General features: G+C 41.7%; 1 long non-coding RNA gene across 1 annotated transcript; it reads left to right on the top strand.

Annotated features, from left to right (window-relative positions):
* Window positions 1–492: 492 nt before the first annotated feature.
* On the top strand, window positions 493–4,478 carry LOC112583737. The gene is made up of 2 exons (XR_006549583.2): window positions 493–736; window positions 1,363–4,478. It is a non-coding gene; the product is annotated as an uncharacterized LOC112583737 (long non-coding RNA).
* Window positions 4,479–14,920: the final 10,442 nt, after the last annotated feature.

Below are 14,920 nucleotides of genomic sequence, written 5' to 3'. Positions count from 1 at the left end.
AGATAATTCTTTCAGTTGTGTTAGTAGGATCCTAAGTGTTAGATTCTGCTCCAGCCAGCCCACATATTATGGCTTCACTCTTCTGGCTTTGAAATATGTATAAAAGACTAGAGTGCTGGCAAGGAAAAAAAGGCCATGATTGTGAAAACTTTCATCGTCATAACAAAATGAACAAAGAGAAACAATATTAAAGAAGAAAATGAGATTAGTGTGAAACTATGAAAGGCTGTGAAGAAAGCTGAGTGCCAAAGAAGTGATGCTTTTGAACTGTGGTGTTGGAGGAGACTCTTGAGAGTCCCTTGGACTGCAAGGAGGTCCAACCAGTCCATTCTAAAGGAGATCAGTCCTGGGTGTTCATTGGAAGGACTGATACTCCAATACTTTGGCCACCTCATGGGAAGAGTTGACCCATTGGAAAAGACTCTGATGCTGGGAGGGATCGGGGGCAGGAAGAGAAGGGGATAACAGAGGATGAGATGGCTGTATGGCATCACTGACTCAATGGACATGAGTTTGAGTGAACTCCGGGAGTTGGTGATGGACAGGGAGGCCTGGCGTGCTGCGATTCATGGGGTCGCAAAGAGTCAGACACGACTGAGCAACTGAACTCAACTGATGAAAGGCCCCAACTTCATAGTACAAACCCTGAAAAACCCATAGAACAATTTAGATGAAACTGAAGGATGGTGCCTTGGGATCTTCCAGCTCCAGAGCTCAGTGCTGAGTGGGGATGGTGGTAAATATGATTGCGAATGGCCCGGTCCTAGGTGGGCGTTTGAGGGACAGAGCTTACTGGATTCCGTGAGGAGGGTGGGGTTCTTCTATGTGTCCCTAAATTATTTGGTTAGCTCCAGGACAGACTTGACAGAATATAGATTCACATACTGTTTTATAGTAACAATAGTCAGCCCTCCATACCCTTGGGTTCTCTATCTGCAGATTCAACAAACTTCGGATCAAAAATATTGGGTGAAAAAAAATTACAGAAAGTTTCAAAATGCAAAACTTGCATATGCTGCACACCAGCAACTAACTTTTACATAGCATTTACATTTTATTTATAGCTATTTATATAGTATGAGATAAGTAATCTAGAGATGATTTAAAGTGTATGGGAGGGTGGGGACTTCCCTGGTGGTCCAGTGGCTAAGACTCCCAATGCTGGGGACCCCAGTTCAATTCCTAGTCAGGGAGCTAGATACCATATGCTGCAGCTAAGCATTCCATGTGCTAAAATGAAGACTGAAGATCCTGCACGCTGCAACCAAGACCTGGTACAGCCAAATACTTTTCAAAAATAATCAAGTGTCCAGGAGGATGTGCACAGATTATAATGCAAACCTTTCGTTGTTTTTTATGTAGGACTTGAGCATCTGTGGATGTTGGTATCTGCAGGGTGTCCTGCAACCTATGCCCTACTTTGGATATCAAGGGACCAGGGTATTTTCTTCCACCTTAAAGTAACTTTCTAGCTCCCAGGGGAGGAAAGAGGAGACGATGAAAAACCCACGAGCAGCAGGTGTGCTGGTTCTCCTGCTCCGGCTCAAGGGGACAGCTTGTCATCGGTCCTGCCTAGTATCCTGGCAAGGAAACAAGAGTTGCATCATCTGGGGAACTTTTCAAGGCCAATCTCAACTCACTTTTGGAAATGTTCGCTTTTCTTTTTTACCTCAAGTGCCTAGAATTATTTGACCAAACTCTGTGATTGATGGCATAGTACCAGCATTGGGAGGAAATAGTTTTATACCATTTTTAAAAACTGGCAAAATGAACACCCAGTCATACCTCATTATCTTTTGGATTCCAACCTGCCACCCTCAGTCAACATGCCCTACATTTTTCTTGACATGAAGGACGGTGTGGAGAACATTTCCCAGCTCTCCAGAACTAAATCAGAAAAGGGCACAGTGCTGACTTAACTATTTTGTAAGCTAGTTATAGTAAGACAACTTTGATTTTTTTAAAATATATTGTGCCCCCTTTAAAAGTCTGTTTCTTCACCAAAACACAGCAAGGAGGCTGAGGAGGAGGAGGAGAAAACCCAATCACTTTCTTCTTCCATAATCATCTTGACAATGTTCTGAGAGGCGAAGAAACCAAAAGGAAAGATTTGGGGAGCTCCATAAAAGCACACATACAGAGAAGTTGGGGACAGTCTTTAAACTCTGGCCACCCTTGGTGCAGACATGTGGTATGGGATTTTGTCTCCTGAGAACTCCCACAGCTGCTGGGGGTGGGGCTAGGGGTGGTTCCAGTGGAGTATGTGAGAGTGAAGGCTGAAGGCTAAGATGCTATAAACAAGTCCAGTGGCTTTGGGCAAGGTTTATTTCCTGGGTAATGGTCCACAGCAGTGGGATAGTTCTGCTCCATGTGGCCGCCTGGGTCTCAGATGTTTTCCATTTTGTCACCCAGCTGTCCCCAGATCACTGTCACTGTGTGTGCTGTTGAAGCAAGAAATGGTGAAGTGTCCTGTTGCCATGTAGGACTCTCAGCTGGCAAGAAGGAGAAAGAGCTACAGGCAATGTATTAAGACCCCCCCCACCCCCATACTTGGAAATGCCACACATCAATTTTGCTCATATTTCATTGGTAAGACCTTGGTCACATGGCCATGTCTGATTGCAGGCAAGACTTGGAAAGATAGCCTAGCTGGCTACCATGTATACATGGATTGATTACTCCATTACCGTGTAAGCGCTAAGGAGAAAGAGACAATGGATTTTGGTGCTTGCAGGCAGCTCTAGGGAGTGGGACCTCAGTGAAAGTAATTGCTGGGACAACCCAGGGTCATCAGTATTGACTGACTGTGCAGATGATGAAAAAGCATGTTGGACATACGTAAATTAGTCCAAGCTGCACAATTGGTCAAAATAGCCCCTACAAAACAGAATCAAGGAAGGAAAAAGGAGAGAACTTAAATTCTAACCAGGATTCTTTTTGAGAGAAAAAATATGGAAAAGAGAGAACAAGAGATTTGGGTTAAGAAGCTAGCTTGAGAGACTTCTGTTTCTAGAGTTTGAGCCTCAAGTAAATATTGATAGTAAAGGATTATAATCCATTCAATAAAATAAGAAATCATGGGTCCACACAGATACAAGTAAACTAATACAAGTTTGGGGACTCCCTGGTGATCCAGTTAAGAATCCGCCTTGCAATGTAGGGAACTAGGGTTCAACCACATGCCACAGGGCAGCTAAGCCAAGCCCTGAAACCAGAGAAGGCTGTGCCACAACAGTGGTCCTGCGTGCCACAACTAAGACCTAACACAGCCAAATACTTTTTTTTTTTTAAGTTTTTTAAGTTTGACAAGGTACAGGGTAATTACACAGTTGCAAAGTACATCCCAGGGCTTCCCAGGTGACACAGTGGTAAATAATCTGCCTACCAATGCAGGAGACGCAGGTTCTAGCTTTGGGTCAGGAAGAACCCCTGGAGGAGGAAATGGCAACACACTCCAGTATTTCTTGCCTGGAAAATCCCATGGAGAGGGGAACCTGGCAGGTAACAGTCCATGGGGTCACAGATTCAGACACTACTGAGCATGCACACACACAAAGCACATCCCTCAAAGTACTAATTACAAAGGGTAACTTTTCTGGCCGAGCCACCTTCATCAAGTGATCAAAGTGAACTTCACCAGTATGGGTCAAATCTAAATCGTGTGCAGCTTGAGAAGATGCAAGGAGAAAAGAGCATCTGGCCAGATTTCTGCCGAAGGTCACAGCCTGAATTTAATTACGAAGAAATGGCAGACGAGCACTAGCTGAGAGACACCCTTCAAAATCATCGTCCTGTCATTTTCAAAATTGTCAAAGTCATGTAAGTCAAGAAAAGCAACCACCACAGACATGAAAGCCGAACACGGCACGTGATTCTGTACTAGACCGTTCCTTTATCCAGAACTTCTTTAGGACAATTGGTGGAACTTGAAAAAAAAAATTTGAGGATTAGATGGTAATGATGGGTTAATGTCAGTTTCCTGATTTTGATGTTTGTCTTGTGGTTTTGTAGGAGAATCTCCTTGTTTGCCAGAAACAAGACTCCAAAGTATTTACAGGTGATGAGGCTTCCTGTTGGCCACTTGCTCTCAAATGACTGAGGAGAACAATTTATTTGTATAGTACCTGCAACTTTCCTGAAAAGTTTGAAATTATTTTTTAAAAAACCCAACCAATTTTTAAAATACCATTTATGTAGCATCATATACTTAGAAATTTAGCCAGATAATAAAACTTCTATAAAGGAAAAACTAACCAAGGCAAAAATAAACTTTGTGCTATTTAGGAATACCTACATTATAGGGTAAGGCTAAAAAAAAAAAACCCAAAGAAACAGTACACACCAAATTCAGGATGGTGGTAACCCTGCGGGTGTGGGAGAAGGTGATGTCACAGGGAGGACCCACACAGCAACATGAGGGTGTAAGTGATATTCCACTTTTTCAAATAAAGATGTTTGTTATTGTGCTTTATAATTCATGCACACAGAGTGGTTGTATTTTTCTTGTATATCAAATATTTCATAGTAAGGAAAAAATACATGATGTTATTGCATTTATAATAGAAAAACCATATATGTATAGAACCATATATGTAAAACTATGTATGTGCATCTATGTTTATAAAATATATAGAGAAAGGACTAGAAAAATACTAACAAAAGCAAAATGCCTTACAAATTTATGTTGAAGCACATGTCAAATTTTATTAAGTTGCTGACAAGAGAAAATGGGAAGAAAAAAGTATGCCAGCTTGGTGGAAAGTTGCTGCTGTGGACTATAAATACACTGATGACAGGGGCTGGGAACCTTCACCATTCAAGAAAGAGGGCAGGCTTCAGAATGAAGAAAGATTAAGACAGGAACTTCCCTGGTGGTCTAGGGGCTAAGACCCTGCGCTTCCAATGTAGGGGCCCTGTGTTCAATCCCTGGTTAGGGAGCTAGATGACACATGCCATAACCAAAGATCCCGAATGCTGCAACTAAGATCCAGTGCAGCCAAAAGATAAATTTTTTTTTTTAAGAGAAGAAAGATTAAGACAGTTGAAAAGCAAGTGTAATGCTCTATAATTCTTATTCTCTATAAAACCTCACATGATCTCACTCAGTTCAGTTCACTCAGTCGTGTCCAATTCTTGGCGACCCCATGGACTGCAGCATGCCAGGCTTCCCTGTCCATCCCAACTCCCAGAGCCTACTCAAACTCACGTCCATCAAATCAGTGATGCCATCCAACCATCTCATCCTCTGTTGTCCCCTTCTCCTCCCGCCTTTAATCGTTCCCCGAATCAGGGTCTTTTCCAATGAGTCAGTTCTCCGCATCAGGTGGCCAAAGTATTGGAGTTTCAGCTGCAGAATCAGTCCTTCCAATGAACATTTAGGAGTGATTTCCTTTAGGATGGACTGGTTGGATCTTGTTGCAGTCCAAGGGACTCTTAGGAGTCTTCTCCAACACCACAATTCAAAAGCATCAACTCTTCGGTGCTCAGCGTTCTTTATAGTCCAACTCTCACATCCATACATGACTACTGGAAAAACGATAGCTTTGACTAGATGGGCCTTTGTTGGTAAAGTAATGTCTCTGTTTTTTTCTCATTAGTGGTATCTTAAAGTGTATGCTTCTTTTATTTGGGTACAGAGACAACAGGAGACTTCCGTGTAGCTCAAATGGTAAATAATCTGCCTGTGAGGCAGGAGACCAGGGTTCGATCCCTGGGTTGGGATGTTCCTCTGGAGGAAGGAATGGCAATCCACTCCAGTATTCTTGCCTGGAGAATTCCATGTACAGAGAAGCCTGGCGGGCTACAGTCTGTGGGGTCGCAAAGAGTCGGCCATGACTGAACGACTAACACAGTCTACACAGAGACAACATTACATTTAAAATGTAAAGGCTTAAAAATAAATGAATGAAGTGTTAACATTTGAAATGAACCACAATTTTTGTAATTCTCTTTGGCATTTCTTTTTTCACTGTAATATCTGGAGCCTCAAGAAAAAAAAAGAAGTGGCCCCAGCACCACCCCACTCTGTCTTCTGAGCAACTCTCACTAGACCTTATTGGTACCACTTATTACCATCTGAAAAGTCTTTTTCCCACATACATAGATTTTTCTTTGAAAATGATAAGGTAGCAAATGTATCTAAGGGTCAAGAATTGGTGAACAAATGTCTCATTGTATCTGTGCTGAAATGATTGAGGGCTGGCTCTGGGCTCTAAGGCCAGGATTTCAAACCACATGGTTTGGCTTCAGCACTGGTGTTTGTAGTTGTGCCACATCAGAGCAGAAAGTGGTGCTACTGATGCTGATAACCATTCATCACCCCTGTGTTGTGGGATAACTGAGGAAGAACGACCAACGGCCGTGAACTGAGTGTTTGTGGGTAGCGTACTACTAGGGCACTGGGAGGCGGGGAGAGGGTGGGGTTGGCAAGGAACTCATGTGGAACATGAATATTTATAGGCCGTATTGGAATTTTCCAGAGAAAGAGGACAGGATGTGTGTGTGTGTTTACAGAGAGAAGAGAAGGAGGCTTCTTCTTCTTTTCTTAAAAAAATATTTATTTATGAGGCTGAGCCAGGTCTTAGTTTTAGCATATTCGATCTTCCTTGTGGCACGTGAACTCTTAGCTCTATGTGGGATCTAGTTCCATGACCAGGGATTGAGCCCAGGCCTCCTTGTTGGGAGCACGGAGTCTTAGCCACTGGACTATTGGGGAAGACCTGAGAGGGGCTTTTTTTTAGGGACTTGGCCCACTGCAGAGGCTCGGCTAGTCCAAAGTATGCAGGGTAGGCCTGCAGGCTGGAGATTCGGCAGAGCAACCACTGGTAGAATTCCTTCTTGCCTGGGGAGGTCATTTCTAGTCAGGCCTTCAACTTATTGTATGAGCTTACCACACTACGGAAAGAAAGCCGCTCTACTCAAAGTGTATCAGTTTAGTGTTAATCTCATCTTTAAAAACACCTTCACAGAACATCTAGAATGTTTGAGCAAATAGCTGGGTTCGTGACCATAAAATTAACCATCATATAAATTCTGGACCAAAAGATGCTTTTCATTCTTGATCAGGTGACCGTGGAGAATCTCCCATAAGCCATCAGCACAGCGGGTGGCAGCATGACAGATTCAGTCCTCAACTTTTTAATATATCTTTTATATAGATAATTTATGTACTGATAACCCCAAACTGCCATTTTAGGCTGGATTTGGGCCTTTGTACATCAGCAAATGGGCCAACATATCAAGGTATGTGATAGCAAGTCACATCAGTTCAGTCACTCAGTCGTGTCCGACTCTTTGCAACCCTATGAACCGCAGCACGCCAGGCCTCCCTGTCCATCACCAACTCCCGGAGTCCACCCAAACCCATGTCCATTGAGTCAGTGATGCCATCCAACCATCTCATCCTCTGTCATCCCCTTCTCAAACTCCTATCTCTGTTTACTAAGCCAAGTTATTTCTTTGTGAGCTGCCTACATATGTGAATAAGCTTTGTCTTTTCTAATACATCTTTTGTCAGTTTAATTTCTTGGCCCCCATTATAATACTACTGCAGTAGGTTACCTAAGGCTAGAATCCCTCTGAAGGAGCTGGAGTCCCTAAATCCTACCTAAATCTTTACAAGAAGATGCTAAAATCAGACTTCCCTGGTAGTCCAGTGGTTAAGAATTTGCCTGTCAATGCAGGGGACCCAGGTTCCATCCCTGATCTGGGAAGATCCCCCATGCCTAGGGGCAGTAAACCCCGTGTACCACAACTGGTGAAGCCTGTGTGCCTAGAACTTGTGCTCCGCAAGAAGAGAAGAAGCCACTTCATTAAGAAGCCACACACCACGATGAAGAGTAGCTCCCTGCTCGCTGTCACAACTAGAGAAAGCTCTTTTCCTCCACTCTAAGTTTTATAGTGTGGATGTTACAAATAAAGCTATGGTGAGCATCATATGACTTACGGACTGAACAACAAACATTCTAGGACTTCTTCGGTGGACAATACACTTATTTGTAATTTGGAATTGCTGGTGGATTTGCTTAGACAACAGTCAATGGTTTCCCACTCGCTATCCTTACCAACATTTGGTATTGTCAATCTTTTTCATTTTCGCCATTCTGGTGGCTGTGTGGTGCTATCTCATTGTGGTTTTAATCTAAATATGCACATTTCTATTAGTAAAGTAATATATATATATAGAAAATTTCATAAGTACAAGAAAGAAGTAACTAAAAATCATTTCTATCTTCTCATCCTCTTCTCCCCCCACCTCCTGCCTCACCAACTTTACTGGATTTGGAGTGTGTACAATACAATTTTAAGCTTGTACTGATTTACATTCCTGCCAGCAATGCATGAAAATTACTCTCTTATTTTCTGAACTGGGATTACTGTTAACTGTCAATTTGTTATTTTGGTGTCTCATTTATGGTTTTATTTAGCATTTTTTTCCTAGTGAGGGTGGAGGGGGTTTTTTTATTGCTATTACTTTTACTTTTTGTGTAAATTGCTTTATTTCTTTTGATGAAACAGATTTTTGATCGTCACATCTAACAAGAATAACATCAAAAAAGAAGTTGACAGGGTAATCTCATGAATTAATAGATGTGCAAAAATTCTAGATAACATTTTAGCAAGCAGAATATAACTTTAAAAGCAACATATACTTTAACCATTTCTATTTTTCTCCCACTAAAGCTCAAGTCAGCGTAACCAATATTATTACTGGAAAAATTGTAAAAATTCATATAATTATTTCCATAAATGCAAAAAGGGAATTCTTTTTTAGAACTCTTCCTAAAAGTAATAAAGGGTTGCCTCTTTAACATGACAAAAAGGCTCTATTGAAAACCAAAAATCAAAATTACACTTAATGGAGAAATAGGAATTATTCCTCTTTGAAACAGGAACATGCACAACAAGGCTACATTATCAGCACTCTTTAACTTAGCTCTAAAAATTCTGACAAAGCTTTTTGAGAAGAGAAAGAAAGATATACATAAGGAAAGACAAGACATAAAGCGATAATGTTTCTTAAATGAGATGAAAACCATCTCAAAATGACTAGTGATAATAAATGAAGGCATCAAAGAAACTAGATAAAACACAAGTTAATTTAGGAGAATTTTCATCTTTACGACAGTGCATCTCTCAATGTTTGTCATTTCTTTAAATTTATCATTTCTTTGTTTATTCTTTAGTAAAACTTTATAACTTTATTCCTATAGGTCCAGCATATTTCTTACTAAAATTTTCATAGGGATTTAAAAGCTTTTATTGCTACTGTGAATGGAAACTTTTTGTCATTGCATTTACTTTCTTATTCTTAAATATTTAAAATAAGGCATTTATTATATGTGCTGATGATAGCATGATATTTGAACTTATCTGGAATTGTCTTTCACATCTATTTTTTCTTTTTAATATTTAGTTATTTATTTGGCTTCACCAGGTTTTAGTAGCCGCATGCAGAATCTTTTTTTTTTTTAGTTGTGGCATGTAAAGATCTAGTTCCTTGACCAGGGCCCAAACCATCCCCCATCTCACTGGGAGCCAGGAGTCCTAGCCACTTCCCTAGCCATCAGGGAAGTCCCCACTTCTATTTTTCTATCATTTACAAGCATCAGTCATTCCCAATCATTAATGATACAGGTGTGTCACTGACTCTAGTGATAAAGTCTGGTTTAAGAAGGTATTGCAGTTGAATTTTGCTGGCTTTCATGTTATTAAGATGCTCCCATTTTTTGTACTGTTTTTATCCTCTCTTCATTTTCTTCAGTGATATCTTGAACCAGGTAAATGTCTGGAAGGCACCTTAAGGAGCTTTAAATTATTATTTGGTTAAAGAATTTTTGCCCACCGTGACCTCTGATTTCAGGCAGGTATCAGCCAACTAGTCTAAGGGAACTGTGGTGTTCTGGTCATATATTGTTATGTAACAAACTGTAACTTTGATCTACTTTTCTGGTTTTGTTGTTGCATTGTGTTTAGTCATGTCTGACTCTTTGAGACTCCATGGACTGTAGCCTGCCAGACTCCTCTGTCCACGGGATTCTCCAGGCAAGAATACTGGAGTATTTGCCATTTCCTCCAGAGGATCTTCCCAAACCAGGGATTGAACTAGAGTTTCCTGCACCTCCTGCATTGGCAGGTGGATTCTTCACATTTATTTGGCTGGGGCGGGTCTTAGTTGCGGCACTTGGGATCTTCTATCCTTTTTGAGGCATTTCAGGATCTTTAGTAGTGACATGTGGAATTTTTTTACTTGCAGCATGCACTCATCTCATACGCTAGTAAAGTAATGCTCAAAATTCTCCAAGCCAGGCTTCAACAGTATATGAACCATGAACTTCCAGATGTTCAAGCAGGTTTTAGAAAAGGCAGAGGAACCAGAGATGAAATTGCGAAAATCCGTTGCATCATCGAAAAAACAAGAGAGTTCCAGAAAAACATCTACTTCTGCTTTATTGACTACGCCAAAGCCTTTGATTGTGTGGAGCACAATAAACTGTGGAAAATTCTTCAAGACATGGGAATACCAGACCACCTGACCTGCCTCCTGAGAAATCTGTATGCAGGTCAAGAAGCAACAGTTAGAACTGGACATGGAACAACACACTGGTTCCAAATCGGGAAAGGAGTACGTCAAGGCTGTATATTGTCACCCTGCTTATTTAACTTATAATGCAGAGTACATCATGAGAAATGCCAGGCTGGATGAAGGACAAGCTGGAATCAAGATTGCTGGGAGAAATACCAATAACTTCAGATATGCAGATGGTAGAAAGGGAAGAACTAAAGAGCCTCTTGATGAAAGTGAAAGAGCAAAGTGAAAAAGTTGGCTTAAAACTCAACATTCAGAAAACTAAGATCATGGCATCTGGTCCCATCATTTTATGGCAAATAGATAGGGAAACAATGAAAACAGTGCAAGACTATTCTTCTGGGCTCCAAAGTCACAGCAGATGGTGACTGTAGCCAAGAAATTAAAAGATGCTTGCTCCTTGGAAGAAAAGCTATGACCAACCTAGACAGCCTATTCAAAAGCAGAGACATTACTTTGTCTACGAAGGTCCATCTAGTCAAAGCTATAGTTTTTCCAGTAGTCATGTATGGATGTGAGAGTTGGACTAATAAAGAAAGCTGAACACCAAAGAATTGATGCTTTTGAATTGTGGTGTTGGAGAAGACTCTTGAGAGTCCCTTGGACTGCAAGGAGATCCAACCAGTCAACCCTAAAGGAAGTCAGTCCTGAATGTTCATTAGAAGGACTGATTCTGCAGCTGAAACTCCAATACTTTGTCCACCTGATGAGAAGAACTGACTCATTGGAATTGACCCTGATGCTGGGAAAGATTAAAGGTGGGAGAAGGGGACGACAGAGGATGAGATAGCATCACCGACTCAACGGACATGAGTTTGAGTAAGCTCCAGGAGTTGGTGATGGACAGGGAAGCCTGGTGTGCTGCAGTCCATGGGGTCGCAGAGTCGGACACTGAGCGACTGAACTGACTGACTGATGGTCTTTCGTGACTGACTTTTTTCACTTAACATAATGCTTTCAGGGTTCATCCATGTTGTAGCATGTATTTATATTTCATTTCTTTTTATGGATGAATAATCTTCCATTGTCACCCCTTGATATCCACAGGGAATTGGTTCCAGGACTCCCTTCAAATACTAAAATCCACAGATACTCAAGTTCCTGACATAAAATGGTGTAGTATTTGCATATAGTATAGGTTATATATGTAACATATACATAAAGTATATCTCCCGTATATTTTAAATCATCTCTAGATTATTTATGGTACCTAATATATTTAAATGTCATGTAAATAGTTATAAATACAATGTAAATGCTCTGTAAATAGTTACAGTAAAGTTTTGCATTTTGGAACTTTCTGGATCTTTGTTTTTTGGCTGTGCCCAGGCTTAGTTGCAGCATGCAGGATTTTATTTTATTTTTTAGTGGCATGTGGGATCTAGTTCCCTGACCAGGGATTGAACTGGGGCCCCCTCCATCAGGAGCACAGAGTCTTCGCCACTGGCTCACCAGGAAAGTCCTTTTCTTGAATTTTGTCCCTAAATATTTTCCATCTGCTGTTGGTTGACTCCACAGATGTGATACCAGCAGGAACATAGGGCCAACTTCACCACATTTTTTTATCGGCTCATTAGCAATGAGCACTTGGGTTCTTTCCACTTCAGGGCTCTTATGAACAATAGTGCTATGAATATTTGTGTGTAAGTTTTTGTGTGGATACATTTTCATTTCTCTTGGGTATGTACCTAAGATAGAAACTGCTGGGTCATACAGTAAGTCAGTGTTCAAACTTTTGAGGAATTGCCACACTGTTCTCAAAGCGGATGCACCATTCTACATTCCCACCAGCAATATGAGAGTTCCGATTTCTCAACAATCCCCTCCACATTTGTTACCTACCTTTTCTGATAATAGCCATCCTAGTGGGTGTAATGTGATATCTCATTGTGATTTTTGACTTGCATTTCTCTGGTGGCCAACAATGTTGAACATCTTTTCACGTGCTAATTGGCCTTTTGTGTATCTTCTTTAGAGAAATATCTATTCAGATCTTTTACTCATTTTGAAATTGGGTTGTTTTTTGTCTTTTTATTATTGAGTCATATCATGAAAATTTAAAAAGAACAAATTGCTAATTTCCTGAATCGCCCAGAAGCTGACTTCTTACTCATTTCCAAACCTGCTTTTGAACCAGACCAGACTTTTTCCTCAGAATTGCATTTTAGCATTCATGTGATGAGAGTGCAAGCAAGTTTAAAAACAGAAGTTTCCCCTGTTCTCAGCTGGAGAAGCAAAGTGGGAAAGGCAAAGACAGGCAAGTTTCCATAGGATCGTTTGAAGAAATGGTACTTAAAAGGTGTCAGGTGGTTCTTAACTTTTAAAACAAGAACTGTGGAAGTCTTAGAGCCTCATCTCAGAGAGCGCCAGGCGGAGAAAGGGACTAGATGAATGGCAGGGTGAGTTGATCTTTGACTCAATTAGGCTGAATCAATCTTGTCATTGAGTTCCCAAGGAAATTCAATTACAGGTCAAGTGCACGAAGCCCAGTAATTGTGGCTTAAGCAGCAGAAATGACAGGTGATCGATAGCAGCCTGGGGATGAATTTGACTTCAAAGCCCCTGAATCTCTGGTGGGAAGAACAGGCAGGAGAGTTGGAGAGAAGAAGAGGCTCTCTAAGGCAACCACTGAGAAGTTTGGTGGATGAGGTGCCAAGACAGTGGATGTGGCACTGCCAGGCATGCCTGCCCCCCCAGGTATTGACCTGACTGTGGAGACTCTCTGGGCAAGAGACTCATAGTGGCAGGGGGTGGGGTGGGGGGCGGTGGTGGTGGTGAGCGGGGAGCTGGGCAGGGGTGTGGGGGTCATCAGACCATGTTGGGAGCCTCCAGCAACAGCGCCTTCAGCTGACCACGGCTGCAGGCAGCCAGAAACTATACTACCCAAGTCAGCGTTAGAAGCTGGGGCTGCAAGAACTGGGCTCTGTGGGGAAAGCAAAAGGCGGGATGTGGGACAGGAAACAACTCTGGAGAAAAGAGCATCTCTCTAGAAATCCCCTTTCCCTGCAAAACAAGGTGTAAAAGATTCATAAAAGTTTTGCTCAGCGGTAAAGAATCCACCTGCCAATGCAGGAGCTGCAGGTTTGATCCTTGGATCAGGAAGATCCCCTGGAGGAGGAAATGGCAACCGACTCCAGATTTCTCGCCTGAGAAATCTCATGGACTGAGGAACCTGGTGGGCTATGGTCCATGGAGAGTCGAACAAGACTTAGAGACCAAACAACTCCTCCCTCTAGTGGTGATGTACGTATTGCAAGAGGGGCTTCGTGACGGAGTAGAAATCCAGAAGCTATAAAGACTGATACGTTCCACCGCCTTAGAAAAACAAACCCCCCCAAATACCTGATTTTTTTTGTGTGGCAAAGAAAAATATTTTGCACTAAGTTTTGCAAGATAATACCGTTGGAGGAAGCTGGATAAAGGGTACACAAGATGGCTCTGTATTATTTTTTACTACTGAATCTCTACTATATTTTAACTATGTGAATCAATCCTTACCTCAAAATAAAAAATGTAAAATAAAAGGTAGCCCATCGACTAAGGATCTGCACTCCCAGTGCAGGGGGCTTGGTTTCCATCTCTGGTCAGGGAACTAGATCCTGCATGCTAAGACTAGAAGTTCATGGGCCGTAGCTAAGATCTTGAGTGCTGCAACTGAGACCTAGTGCAGCCAAATAAATAAATAAAAATAAATATTTTAAAAAATGTATAATAAGTAATGAAACACAGCCTTAAACCAAAAAAAAAAAAAAAAAGTTGAAAAGGAAAGGCTTGGGGGAGAGAGGGAAAAAAAATAAGAAAAGACTTGAGTCCTTTGGCCCCACCTCTGGCTGGGGACTCACAGCCATGAGTAGGTAAAATGGTCAGGAGATAGAGAGGAGACTTTTCTGGGACTCCCTGACATGAAGGCCCCATACACTATGGCTCCAAAGCCTGTTGATGAGTCCTTAGGGGCTATCGTTAGACTGGGAGAATATGGGAATGTAATAGGTGATGAAATTAAAGTGAAGGTTTGGATAAAAGTCGTAAAGTTTGAACAGGTTTCATGTGAAGTGGTTTTGCCCCCTTTACCTGGGAGGGCAAATGTACTGGGGGATAGATGTTGCATCTGATGGGATAAGGTTCCCCTTACTTAGTATCCTAAAGCAGAAGGCACTGGATCCTGCCCTTCTGTCAGTATAATTGGCCATGCTAAATGAAAACCAATAACTGCCTGGGGCTTCCCAGGTAGCTCTAGTAGTAAAGAACCTGCCCGCCAATGCAGGAGACATTAGAGTTGCGTTTGATCCCTGGGTCAGGAAGATCCCCTGGAGGAGGGCATGGCAACCCTCT

Source organism: Bubalus bubalis, chromosome 3 (genome assembly GCF_019923935.1).
Source record: "Bubalus bubalis isolate 160015118507 breed Murrah chromosome 3, NDDB_SH_1, whole genome shotgun sequence".
Lineage (NCBI taxonomy): Eukaryota > Metazoa > Chordata > Mammalia > Artiodactyla > Bovidae > Bubalus > Bubalus bubalis.
Note: the sequence above shows the minus strand (reverse complement) of the source record. Positions and strands in the feature narration are given on the sequence as shown.